General features: G+C 33.1%; 1 pseudogene; it reads right to left on the reverse strand.

Annotated features, from left to right (window-relative positions):
* Positions 1-2,071: 2,071 nt before the first annotated feature.
* On the reverse strand, positions 2,072-5,213 carry LOC149536461 (uncharacterized; annotated as a pseudogene).
* Between the last annotated feature and the right edge of the window lie 9,790 nt (positions 5,214-15,003).

Consider the following 15,003-nt stretch of genomic DNA (forward strand, 5'->3'; position numbering starts at 1 on the left):
CACATCATGTTGTGCAGTTGAAGTCAAATCTGCAAGCCTATGCTTATTCTCATCAACTACATCTCAGAGATCCTTATCAATCAATAGAGCTTCCATCTTCATCTTCCACATCTCAAAGTTTGTGACAGGAAAACTTCTCTACATCAATCCTCCCCAATATGCTTTCCATCTTTGCACTCCTACAATATAGAAATAAAAACCTCTGCACAAGCTCCCACTCAAACCTTAATTGGCTCAAAAAACCTTGTATACAACAAATAGAATCAAAACTAACAAGACTCTAATACCACTTGTAAGGAAGAAAAGGTGTGCAAAATTCCTTCCTATGCTAATCTTGAGAGGATGATTATGTAACTTCTGCTAACTATTACAGAGATTTCAATGGACAACTAAACATGCATAAATAAAATATCACAATAAATGCATAACTCAATAATTACCATGGGGAAACCCTTCCAAGAGAAAAACCCCACCCTCCAAAACCCACACAATGTATTATCAAATCAAGAATATTACAATACACTTGTAATGCAAGTTCTTACAGGAGTGCATCACCACAACTCAATATCAGAGAGACTCCTTCTAGCACCCAATCTTGCAAACTGAATTTGATGATCCAAACACCTCCCCAAACCCTCCTTTTATAGTGATTTACAACCTCAAAACTATTTGTAGTTTTACAAAGTTATGGGCAAACCAACCATGCCACATGTTACCCACTTGTCATTTGTAACTCCAAGATGAGAAAATGACCAAGTTAAAATAGCATTTTCATCCATAATTTTGTCCTGTAGTTTAGAACCCCATAAAAGTCATACAATGAGTTGTTTATACTCTAAAAATGACCCTCCTATATTCTACATGGGACAAGGAACTTTTTTAATAACTCATACACCTTTTTCCAACACATAAACATGTGGAGAATTTCCACAAACAAATTCTAGAATTTTTCAAAAAATCTTGTGAGGTTGAGACACAATTCTCAATAGATGAGGGGGCTTTCGATAGAACAAAGAAAGATGTTGACATTTGCAGTGGAATTGGTGGTGAGTCCATCCATTATATTCATGGACTAGCCAACATCAGGCTTTTATGCCATAACAGTTGTAATTGTTATGCTAGTAGTCTGTGAGAAGGATCATTGTGTGCACCATTCATCAACCAAGCATAGACATATTTGAGGCCATTGATGAGGTGATTTGCAAATGAATGATTAAAAACCTTAATATTCATTCATTATGAGATGTTGTGGGTGGGGAATATGAATGTAACAAAGGGGAAATGATTTGTGGAATGCTACAACTAGTGTTTATGAAGCGTGGAGGGCAAATGATATACGTGGGGCCTTTGGTGGACCATTCAAAGGATCTAATTGAGTACTTTGAGGCAGTTAATAAAGGCATTCCCAAGATTAAAAAATGGTTACAATCTAATGACATAGATGCTAGAGTTGTCTTCTGTCAGAGCTTAGCTTCAACTTGGAGTTGATTTCATAGAAGTATATTACGATTCCCATCTGTATGAGTAAGTGTTGTTGTTAATATCAATAGCTATTTTAACTATTTACAATTTTGTGTTAGCCATCATCATTGTCCATGCTCATTAATCAACAGTGGTCTAAATCACATTTTAAATTGCACCAAAATGATATATTAAAGATACATGTTATTCATGTTAAAAAAAAATTGCTTATTCTGGTTGCTATTCCAATTCTAGAAATGTGCAACCAAATAGAGGAAATGTGTATTCTTATAATAACTTCTTGGTGAACCATAGTACCAAATCAAATTCTCAAAACTGTAATCTATATTTCAAGTTCCAAAATCCCAAAAACATGAATCTAAATGCCAATTTTCAAATCATATTCCATCAACCAAACAAATCTATTGAAGAAAAAACCATATCAATCATAACTACTTACTATATATTTACATACATGAACTTTAATATTACAAACATAAAATAAGAACCTACAACATAATGATAACTTGTGAGCTTCTTATCTAGACTTCTACCCATTATCTATAAAAAAAAACATTACAAACATAATATTATACATAATAGTGTGGAAAATATAGTAGTGTCACATGACCTACAATACGAGATAGACATACCACAGATTTGTAAACAAAGCCATCTAGATGTGTTCAGTGTGGGACGTTGAGAGCTAAACAGATTGAGCGACGTTGCGGAGGCACGGTGAAGAAGAGCATGAGCAGTTGTATCGTCCATGTTCATGTTCATGTTCATCTTCATCATGTTTCCCGTCCCCTGCTTTGTTGGAAGGTGAAGCAGATTCTCCTTCCATTGCATCATGGGAAACGTCATCAACTCTGCGGATAATGTTGAGAACACCGCAACGTTCTGCTACTTCCCACAGATATTCAATAAAATCATCGAGTCGACGAGGTACACCGCACAAGCGATGGAATCTTGCTCGCCCAATAGCAAACAATGCCAATTGATGGAAAGAAGCCAATGCCCCACAGAAATCAATGAACAACAGAATAGCCAAGATCACCCAGGCCAGGATCCAATCTCTATGCGCCAAAATAGTGTAGACTGCAGCCATAAAACTGCAAGAGATGAATCCAAAGCTGGAGCAGGTGAGCAAAGTATTGAGGGTCATGAAGAACATCTTGTCCTCTGTTGTAAGCTCTGAAGCCATCTGCCACATTATACAGACGAAGAGAGACAGAAAAAAGGCTATGCAGTCGAATATAATAAAGAGCTTAAACATATAGTAGCTTAGGAAGATGGGAGTCCCTCGGTAATTGGGATCGTTGGTAGAATCCGAGTAGGAACCACCGGGAACAGTGAAGACAGCCGTAAAAGACATGGTGGCCAACAATGCTGCTACCACCAGTTCTGTGTTGCGCCTCTCAGCGAAGGATCTGTCAACCATATCCGTGGCTCTCTTGTGTTTCTCTTGGCTCACCTCTGGCGCGCAGTACATGAATGGCTTGGAATCTTTGTGTGGATAGTCTGTGAGCTTCTTAATAATCCTGAATGACTCGTGGTATTCTGTGACTTCTCTCGCTACGTCCAGCGGCGTTTTCCCCTCGCTGTTGAGGGCATGCTTGTTCGCCCCAGCCACCTTCCGCAACAAGTCCACAATCTGCGCCCAAAAGATTTACATCTTAATTTTGTTTCATGATTATTAATATCATTAAACAAACAAGATAATATGCTAAAAATTCAACACACAAAATTTGGAAAACGTTTTCTATTTTCGTTTTGATTAGTCAATTGGCATAGAGAATAGGAATACATATTCTCATTTTCCCTCTAGAATGAGCTTTATACCCATTCCAAAAAATAGTTGTTATTAGAATAGCCATTCTTATGCCTGCAACCAAACAGCTGTAAAAATTTAAGTTACAGTGATGTTTAAGCCATCTGGACCAGAATGAGAGGAAACTAATAATAGTATAAAATACAGTGGAGGGGTCGGAAGGGCAAAAATATTATAAATATACACTGAGTCAAAGTAAGGGAAGAAGAAGAAAATATTATTAATACTAACGAGATGAAAAAAAGAAAAATAGTTAAAAATTAAGAATGACATGAGGAGAAAAAGAGATAAAAGGTAAGGCAACTTGAGAATGCGAAGAAGATATAAAGATATAAGCATAAGGATAATAGTATAAATAAGTAAAAATGGTAAAAAAATATTGTGGAGGTGTAAGGAGTGGGAGAAAGTTCTTAGAAGGAATAAAAAGGAAATAAATGAATAAGTCAAAGTAAGATAACAAAGGAGTGCAAGTTATTTCCTTACTCCATCCTCATCCATTTATGATTTAGGTGTGGCTTATTTATTCCATAAAAGATGGAAAAGAGAAATATACTACAAATAAAAAATGAAAATTAGGAAAGCTAAAAGAAACTAACTATGTGAAATTCAAATTCCTCCTTTCAATTCTATTAAAATTTATTATTTTATTATAAATCATTATTTAAATTAAGAAAAAATATTTTCAAGAGTTTAAAAAACAATGACCCAATTTTGAGTGTAAAAAAAAATTAAGCTTGCAAAATGTAAGTCAACTATGAAATAATTGTAGCTAGTGGCCCCATGAATATATATTTTGCTGGTAGGAAATTTGAAATGTAAATTAATTAATTGAATGGTACTTTTTACATTTTTATTAATTTTAATTAAAGATTCTAAATTATTTTTTTAAACAATTTAAAATGTTCATAAGAACACTTAACTACTTAAAGCACAAAAATCACTTAAACAACCGCATAGAAACACAAAGTTAGTGTGATCTTTCTAACAATCCCTAAATTTAATATCTCTCCCTCATTAAAATTCAATATATTAACCTGATTGTTCTGTTACAACCAGCCTCAAAAATCACACTAACGAAGAAATCGAGAAACTTACTGGTTCATTTTTGTTCCTAGCTGCAATATGTAAAGGAGTGTCTCCTTCAACCACTGGCAGGCTGTTAGCATCTTTTTGGTCTCTAAGCGCAATATCTCCTTCAATAACTTCACCTTCAGATGACTTTGTGAGAGACGCTTCATAAACTTTATCATCACATGAAGTTTCTGTGCCAGAGCCTTCAGCACGTTGGTTGATAAGCTCTTTGATAATTTCAACTTCCTCTGTTAAACACTGAACAATCTTGAATCGGTTCAGTTTCACAGCAAGATGCAGAATCTTTTGTTCTTTGCATAACTTTTGGACTGTCTCCAGTTGATGATCTATCATCTTCTTAACAACATCCAAAAATCCAAACTTTACTGCTATGCATAGCGGAGTTTCTCCCTTGCTATTCCGCACCCTCAAATCAGCCTTACAATCGTCTAACAGCAGTTCCACCAGATCCGCACGATATTTCCACACAGCTAAGTGCAAAGCAGTGTCTCCTCATGTTGAATGTCTCTTCATTTAAATGTTTCACCAAACTTCTCAACAATCCTGCATCCATAATGAATCACATAGCTTGTCAAGAACAAGCACGTATAAATAAATAAACTACCTTTAAATTTAATACAAATAAGTTCGAGAAGAGAACTTGAACCTCGGTCTCCTGCGAGCACTGCAAGATGTAAACATGTTCTTTCCTCTCTCGCCGTCTTCTTAATCTCTAATTCTGTCAGAGCATATTTTTTGAGTTTAAGAAGTTCTTTGGCTTGGGCTATATCACCACTTTCACAAGCTTCAAACAGGTTTGGTGAATTCGCCATAATAAGAAGGCACACCAACTTAAAGCAGACAGAGTAGAGCTTCCTGGCGTACATTTTTCCTTGGCCTCTCTTACATTTTATAGATGTTTTCCATAACTAAGACGCAGCTATTAATGTTCTAATCCATTGCTTAATTACAATTAGATATTCAGCTGTATATTGATAGAGTGATTTGGCCTGCCCAAAAATGTTTTTATGAAGACATTGATTTATGTGGCTTTCACTCCTTATGATCTTGTACATTTAATGACAGGATGTAGATTTTTGCGGCCTTCACTCTATCATACATAGTTCACAAGGTTATCGTGGGTAGATTAGTTCGTATGTCCTTCTCTATGAGAAGTATTTTTTTTTTTTAAAAATATTAGTTTAATGCATCTAAATTGAAATTTCAAATGTGGGACATTAAAATATGAATGCAATGTAGACGTAGATTTATGAGACCATTCCATTTTGGATTACGATAAGGGTTTATAATGTGCACAATAATTGTCATATCCTTTTCAATGATTAGTTGAGACATAATCTTATCTATTAGTAATTTTTTTTAGTAATATTAATTCATAAATTGGGTTTATAGCACTTTTATTTATTACAATTCATTCTTAAATTTAAAATTATGAAATTAATTTTAAAAGTGTGAATTCAACTCATTTATGTTCAAATTTCATTTGCATGTGCTAAATAGAGAAAGGAATCTATCCAAACTAATACATCTCCATCTAGTTAAATTAGATCAAATTTAAGGAAAAGTTAGTGTTGATGCTCAAATATGCCTAAACCTAATCCCATAATAGAATATATAATGGATAAATATACACAAAATAATCCTCTAATCTAATTGTCATAGTTTCTATTAAGGTTGCATAAAAAATTGTTAAGTTGTTGGAATAGATTAATTTTTAACTTCTTTCTTTTCAATTATAGTTATACTGGTGTTATTTTAAATATTTTTATCAATTCTTACTACATAGGAGACTCAAGATACTAGTTTGGTTAGCACATTTAGATCTAGTTGTTCTCCTTATATAGAGGCTAGTTAGGTCAAATTTTCAATAAAGAGTGTATAAGAGGTCTACACATGTTTCCATATTTAGGAATAACTTCTTTGATTTTAAATCTATTATAGATTAACCCTAGACACATTTAGAGTCAAAATCCTACAACCCTAATAACTAGTACATATAATGCACAAATTTTGTGTTTAGAATAGGTTAATAGAATCTATACATTACATATTGGTTTTATATCATACATAATGTCATTGAGATCTTGAGTTTCATTTCTAATATGTATAGATAACTGATTATAATGTCTAGGAGTATGATGATATTACAAACTGCCTTTGGGTTAAGCAGAAACAGACAAAGGTTTTGAAGTATCAAGGAGATGAGTGGGGGATGTTTGATCAATTTGGTGTTTAACAACTAAAGCATAATAGAATGCAAGGAATCATAAACCCATGTAAAGTCCGAATTCTTTGGTTTACTATTAATAATATGAGCCATGGTGGGAGGAGTTGTAGGTAAAAATTGAATTTTAATTTTATTAGAAGAATGCATATTAATTTTATTATAATTTTGTAAAGGATCTGTAAGTTTGAGAAGTCTCTTTGGATTTATCAATTTGATTCATAGATGAAAAGTCATCATAATGACTCAATGAATTTTAATATTCATAAATTTATTTAGAAAACTATGAGAATGATAGGAATTTCATAAATAAAATCTTATCTCTAATGTATGGTCAAAAGTTATGAATAAAAACTCTTTGAGCATCAACATTAGTAAGAGAAGAAGAAATTTGTGAGTGCAAATATTGATATCAATCAATAAAACTAGTCAGTTTCTCTTTCACAATGTATCATCCTAGAATATAACATTCAAAAATTGTTAAAAATATCAAAAAATTCAAAATTTGTCGAAAATTATTTTAAAAATTCAAAAATTGTTGAAAATTATCAAAAAAATAAAAAATTTCCAAAAATTATCAAAAAAATTCAAAAATTGTCAAAAATTGCCAAAACCATTCAAAAGGGGGTTCATAATTGCCAAACATAGCCACAAAAGCTCAAAAAAAATTAACAACACCTCAAAATTCCTATCAAATGTGGCTCATTTGAGCTCAAATAGGCTATACGATAGGACATGAAATATTTGAATCCAACATGCCTCACTGATATTAAGAATCAGTGTAGTTATGTCCTAAAACATCTCATTGGGCTATGGAAAATCTGACACAATGAAAATAGCACAAGAGGTGTCCCCTTTTCCTTCCTCTTGTCATGAACAACAATTCCCAATTGATCATTAGTCTTATTTATGTTGTAGTGGCCATGATTGGTCTCACCCCTTTCAACAAATATATTAATGTTATCTCGAAAGCCCAGATATCCATCAGACTCTTTCATCCTCACTCAACTGGGGGCACATAATAAGTAAGTGTAAGCATGAGAGCTTGGCTCCCCCTCTAGTGCCTATTTAGGTCCAAACTCCTTTTTTAGGCCTCTCTAGCACCTTTTTTAGGCCCCTCAAGTGCCTTTTTAGGCCCAAACACCTTTTTCAGGCCCCTCTAGTGCCTTTTTTATGCCCCTCAAGTGCCCATTTAGGCCCAAGCATCTTTTTTAGGCCCCTAAACACCTTTCCATAGGCCTTGAGAGTATCCATCTTGGAACACATCTAGAGAAACATCCCAATGTTGGCCTTGTAATTGTCCATAAAGGCTATTAATATATGCAGAATTACACCTTACATATTAGGACCCCCAAATGTTATGCAAATCTCTACTCATCTTTCATTACGAACCCACATAGATATTTAATTCCTTGCATATAAATAAAGGTTTTCCTTCCTCTACGAATCATATTGTTCCCACTTTTATGGAGATTAAAAACATTTCCAACATTTTTTTTTTTCAAAAATAAAAAAAACATTCAAAATCTATAATTTTCAAAACAATTCACATATTTTTTGAAAATTTTAAAAATATTCACATATTTTTAAAAATTTCAAAAAACATTCACATATTTTTCAAAAATTCTGAAAACATTTGAATATTCATCAAAAATTACAAAACATTTAAATATTTTTCAAAAATTCCCAAAACATTTAAAACATTTTCCAAAAATCACAAAAACATCAAGATATGCCATGAACCACCACAATCAACTTGGACAAATACTTCCTACCACAAGATACACAAAGTCACAGCATCATTACACTTGCTTCACACACAACCGTGACTACAAAGGATTGAGAAATGAATATTTTCTCTTATGCCATGATTTCTAGTGACTCGTGATGACCAAGACTAGATACGCTAGGATGAAATCATTTGTCTTTTCTTTGTTTTCTATTTGTAGTGTTTCTTAAATATTGCAGCAATTTTTTAATTTATTGTCAATATTGTACATAATGTAAATAGTTTTCTTTCATGTACATAGTTTTCTTTTTTTTTTCTTAGAATGATAAAGTATTCATATCAATGCCATGGTTGAACCCATGGTAATTGTACTATATCATGTTTGTAGTGCTCAATGATGATAATTAAAAGGCATCTCTTCACAAAAAGTGACAATTAGTTGCATTTTATAACTTAGATTTGTATCACATTTCATGTTGCCTAGGTTTGCATTTCATTCCTTCAGTTCTTGTTTTCCTCATCCAAAACTTATTTTCAAAGGTTTGGTATAAAGTTTGAGGTTTACCCTCTATTCATGACCCCAATGACACTTGATATCAAAGAAACTATCTTTGTCAATAGCAACATCATTAGTCTACTAATGTGTACAATTAAAATCCCTTATCCTTAATTCATCATCAAACCCAATGGTGCATCCATGCTCAATCAAAATAATCTATCCATTGTCATCATTTGATCCTATCACCAAGGGCAACAAAACAATCTACATTTGATATGTAAATTCCTGCTCATTAAAGGCACCCATGCCTTCACCTTTTAATCACATACCTCATATGATTGGTGCCACATCATTCATTGGAATTCTCTCCTATTTCGACCACACCAATCTCTAAACCATTGCATTCATCCCATCTCTTCACATTTGATAAAGCATTTCCTTCTCTCTAGTTTCATTGATGAAACCCTTGTCTAAACTAGATTCATCCAAATCTGCCAACTTAGATTTAATCTCTGCTATGTGCAATATATACACTAGAGCACCTGAATTTTCCTCCATGAGCTTATTTACATGACATTCTAAAAAACTACATCATTTTTTCATTGCAAGTGATTATCCTACATCAATTTAAGTCAACCACATCTAGCTATCTAGCTAATGGTTCTATCATGAACCCGTTATTTGTCCAACTCTATATCTTGAGCTAGGACACATTAGTTTTCCCAACTCTGAATCTTGAGATGGGACTGTTTCATTTGTTTGACCTCTTTGATTGATCTTCCATATAACTTGGTAATTACACTACTATGTTATTTCAAATTTTTGTGTGATCCAGTTCTTCAGCACACCCACTCTTATCATGTTCTATAGTCTTTTCATCATCATTTTTCAGAAATACAATTAGATTTTTCCAATTTCATTTCTAAGGGGGCAACATATCAATATCAACCATCAGCATCTAAGTTTCTCTTCCAAGTTCTTCAACCATTCAATGCATTCTACTACAACCAATCAAATTGGGGCATTCAAGTTTTTTTTTTTTTTTTCAAATCATCAAACATCAGGTTTCTCAACTTGGATCAAAACCAAAATGATTCAAGAGCATTATATTAGTTCAAAGAGGGGCATTTGTAGACACCTAAAATTGGGCACATCTTTTAATCAAGCCTATCACCAAATTAGCAAGGGTTTTAAAGTTAAAATCATATGTGTTTTGGAGAATTGAGGATAAATCAATGAAATTTGATTTAAATCAAAAATTCAAAATAGTCAACTATTTGAACCCATTTTAAATTTACACATGAAATTCAATTTTAAAGAAATTAAAATGGGCATTTATCCTCAAAAATTAATTTTATATTCAAATAGCTCCAAAATCATATTTTAATCAAAGTGGAATCATGAAAGTCATATTTTATTCAAAATGGACACAAGATAATAATTTAATATTTGAAGTGGGATTCTCCATTATGAATATTTTTATTTAAAGTGGATCTCATGGATATTATTATATTTTAAGTGGGATTCTCCATTATGAATATTTTTATTCAAAGTAGATCTCATGGATATTATTATAACTAATTGGGATTCTCCATTATAAATATTTTATTCAAAGTGGGTCTCATGGATACTATTATTTTATTCAAATAATAATTTAATAATTGACTGGATTCTCCATAATGAATATTTTATTCAAAATGGGTTCATGGATATTATTATTTTATTATTTAACCTTTACCCTTGGTAAAAACCAAACCTTACCCCAAGCTCTTTGAAAAATCTATAAATACAAGACATTTCTAGAGCAAAGAGGAGGTCTTCGTGCATTGTTGTTATAGAGCATTCTACAGTATTGTGAGAAAAATCCAATTTCATGCATTGTTATTATAGGCATTTCAAGTTCATTACATAGTTTCATGTTATTTATTCCATAGTTTTCATATTTAGTTTTCATCATTAAGTTGCATATCATTTTGTATTTTCATCATTATAATTACATATTGCATTTAGTTTCATATTCATCGCACAATATCCCATTCTAGGATGTCACTGAGATGCTTGATCTAAGAGCAAATTAGCCATCATAGTTAGGGAGACATGAGACACTTTTGGAAGACTTAATTTGATAGTTTGTTCTTCAATTTCATTATCTTTGGATTTTCTATCATTTAAGTTTTCATTCTAATCTTTCATGAATATGATTTTCATTGATATATATGTGCTAATCGAATTTATCATTTGCATTGTCTAAGCTTTGATTTGCACAGGTACATCATTTAAGAGAATACAGTTATCATTCAACATGGCTCATAGTTAGGTGGTTTTCCTTCACCTATATAACCTTGACCATCATCAGATGCACCTTTAAGGTCATCACAACATGTGAAAACTCCATCATCATCATCTATGGCACCAGGTTCATCACAGCATGTGACATCTCCATCGTCATCACCTATGGCACCTTGATCATCACAGCCTATGACAACTCCATCAGCATCACATGTACCACCAGTGTCATCTCCACTTGTGTCACCTACACCACTAGTGTCATCTTTGATTGTGTTACCTACACCACCAGTGTCATCCTCACTTGTGTCACCTGCATTGTCATCACATGCATCATTATCATCTTTGGGGCCCAATCAATATTTTTTTTTAGGTGTTAGCACATGTGTGATCGATAGATATGGATGCATCTCAGTGTCATCTCATCCATGTGTACATTATGGGCATACATGTTATTCATACGAAGGTGGGGATTTCACACTCATAGATAATTTGATGGTGATGGCTTTAAAATATTGTTTCTTAATTGGTATGACACTAGCAACTTGCTTATAGATCCTCTTCCATCTCCTACCATCATTGAAACCCTCTCATTCATTAAATCCATCTAATTCCCATCCACATCTCTTGCTCCTAGCATTACCCAAACCCCATCTAATGAACCTCATGAGTTTTGACATGATATTATTTAATCACCTAGAAATATCATAAAATTAAATATACATTTTTTATTTTAAAGAGAACTTTAGATTGATATGTTCAAATGATATGTAATGTAGGGCACAACAAGCAGTACAAGAAAACCACATAGTACTCATCCTACTAGAGGTAAGAGGCTAGGAGCAAGAACACCTAAGGTAAAGTTTTTAAATTATTCTTAAAAGTACAATAATACCTTTCCATCTCCTATCATCATTGAAACCTTCCCAAATTCATCAAATCCATCCAATTCCCATAACATATCTTGCTCCTAGCATACCCAAATTCCATCTAATGAACCTCATGTGAGTTCATCCTCCATATACCCATCCTCATCGAAGAAGCTCCATATCACATAGGGTGTCTTGTAGGAGTGTGGAGATCACAAGTCTCCATTTTTATTTCTTGACAAGGTGCCAAAAGTTCATTTGCATCTCTCTTTCCCTTCTTAGTGTCTTTGTTTTCAACTTTTAGGCCTTGTACTATCCTTCCAATATTATCCTTCAAGTCCTTTTTTTCTTCTTTCCCTCTGATGATCTTCTTGTTGTTATTGTGCCTTCTTTTCATTTACAACATGATCTCATATTTATAACAATACTCCTTACTATTTTATAGGGTTTGTCACATGAATCCTACTCAACCAATAGAACATCCTTGCATTCTTGAATTGTGTGGTGCAATTGTCTAACCATATAATGTGTTGATTGTATCTTTCATCTCTTTTCCTCAAATTGTCATAGAAAACTCTAAAACATTCTTATGCAAACTCTGATGAATGAGTTCAATCATCGGTGATATAGAAGTGATACTCTCTTAATATTTTTCTATCATCCTCTATACTATCATGTGCATGAATAAATGTTATGTGTACACAAATTGACACTTGTATAGATTTGTAATACATTGGTTACGCTTTATTTTGAGGTTTTAGTGTATAGTTTTCAGCAAATTCAACAACTAACACAATTGCACCAAAGGAAAAAGTGTCCTTACATAACTTGAATTGCTCATCTAACCATCTAGCTCTATGTGTATGACCTATGTAGTAATAAACTATTTTCTCTTGAAATAATTTCATAAAATCAGCCACACATACATCGCTTTTCACTAATTCACACCTCTTTAATTATTTTCCATCTTTAACACCATTTCTAACTGATTTGTACTTTCCAAGAGAAACTAATATCTTACAAATTTCATATGTGCTATCTAGATGTAGGCATCTATGCAACTTTTGAAAACTGCTAGATTGAGGACAAAAATCTTTCAAACACATGATCTTATAATAAATGAACCCATCATCTTTTTTACATAGTACACTAGCAATAAATTCTCTTAGTGACTTAGGAGGTAATTATAGACCACATTCCTACAATATTTTGTTAGTATGCAAAGTGCAACATATATAACGATAATTATCATAATTCATAGAAAACTCAACATGAACCCAACTGTTGGAAATATAAGAGGAGTAACTAAGAGGGGAGGGGTGAATCAATTACTACTAAAATAAATCCTAGACCCCTTAGATGTCAAATAAAATTTAGACTAATAAAACTGATTCCTACTAATACTTGGTAAGCATACAAAAATTGTTGTAACTCAGTAAATGTAGAGTGTGTATTACTTTAGCAGATCTTAAGATGTTATCAGTAGTTTACTTTCAAGCATAAAAGAAATAACATGAACACATAAGACACCAAGATTTAACGTGGAAACCCAATTTGGGAAAAACCACCAAATGTAACTAGTTACTATTTTTCACTCTTCTGAAGTGAGCCCTATTAGGAGCTAGCCTTGTTAAAAGTTACAAAACACACTGTTAGGTGTGACCCTATTAAAGGATTTAATCACCCTATTAGGAGTGACCTTGCAAGAGGTCTTAAAACAATTCAAAGGAATTGCCACCTTGTAAGAGGATTTATAAATGGCTACTAAACCAACTCTATTAAGAGATTTTCAATCATTGCTACAATGGTTAGAGACTAACAATGAAATGGCCTAATTAAGATGCAACTGAATTGTTGATTACAAATCTTTGTTTTGGTTCATACTTGATCCTTCTTGATCGAATAATACTTTTCTACTCCACAAGGATACAAGCTTATCCTTCAAGTTCACTTTCTCTCTCTTTATTTCTTCTAATTCCTTCAACTTTCATATCACGCACTTTGAAATCACAACTTGGCTTTTTACTTGTTAAGTAAGCTCAAATACAAATTAGAATAACCAATATTCATTACCATAGTCAGCTAGAATCAATAGGTAAAGTAATTAAGCTTTACATGCCAAACTAAGGAAATCCTTTGGTAGCCAACCTAGCGCAGTAGAAACTAATTTTGAAGTGAAATAGGATCTTGGTTAACACTAAAAACTTACAAAATCCCTTTGGTAACTGAGTTAACTTGGTTAATACTAACTCTGTTCAAATTTCCCTTTGTTAACTGAGTGAGCTCGGTTAACACTCTTTTTTGCATAACTTCCTTCGATGCTTGAGTGAGCTCGATAGATACTGCCTTTTGTACAAAGTAGACTCAAGAATTCTTAGTAGAGTAGGAAAACTATCTTCACTGACCAAGTTAGCTCAACATACACTAATTGTCAACTAATATGACATTTGTGTAACATCAAAGACAACACACAATTATAGTATGCAAAGTACAACATATATAACGATAAACATCATAATTCATAGAAAACTCAACATGAACCCAATAACAACATTTAGTGCATGTTGAGTGTGTTATTATTATCATTTTCCATTGTTGAATCACTTTAGAAATAGGGATTTCATTTCCATTATGTTTTTCCTTCTACATTCGCTCAAGGATATGGTCAATGATATTAGGGAAAAAAATAATAAAGGCTTAAACTTCACCATTATTCATCAGGGGTTAATTTTCCATCTATATTAGTTCCACTTAGCTTTGTGTCCCCCTAGAGAGGTTGTAGTGGAAAACCCCCACCATAGTTCGGCTTCCCCCTCGAGCTCCAATACGGGGACAAAAATCCATACTCCTAGGCCATCTCCTAGCAAGGATGCTAAGAAAAAGGAAAAACCTGACATAGCCCTAGAACAAAAGGGAAACAAGAAAATTAAAGTTGAAAAGGTGGTTGAGGTTGTTGGAGAGAATTCTGGTGAGGAGATGGGGGAAAAAGTGAGAAGAAGATCTGGTAGG

The sequence above is a fragment of the Cupressus sempervirens genome, chromosome 10 (genome assembly GCF_028749045.1).
Source record: "Cupressus sempervirens isolate cs-2001-9-10 chromosome 10, ASM2874904v1, whole genome shotgun sequence".
NCBI lineage: Eukaryota > Viridiplantae > Streptophyta > Pinopsida > Cupressales > Cupressaceae > Cupressus > Cupressus sempervirens.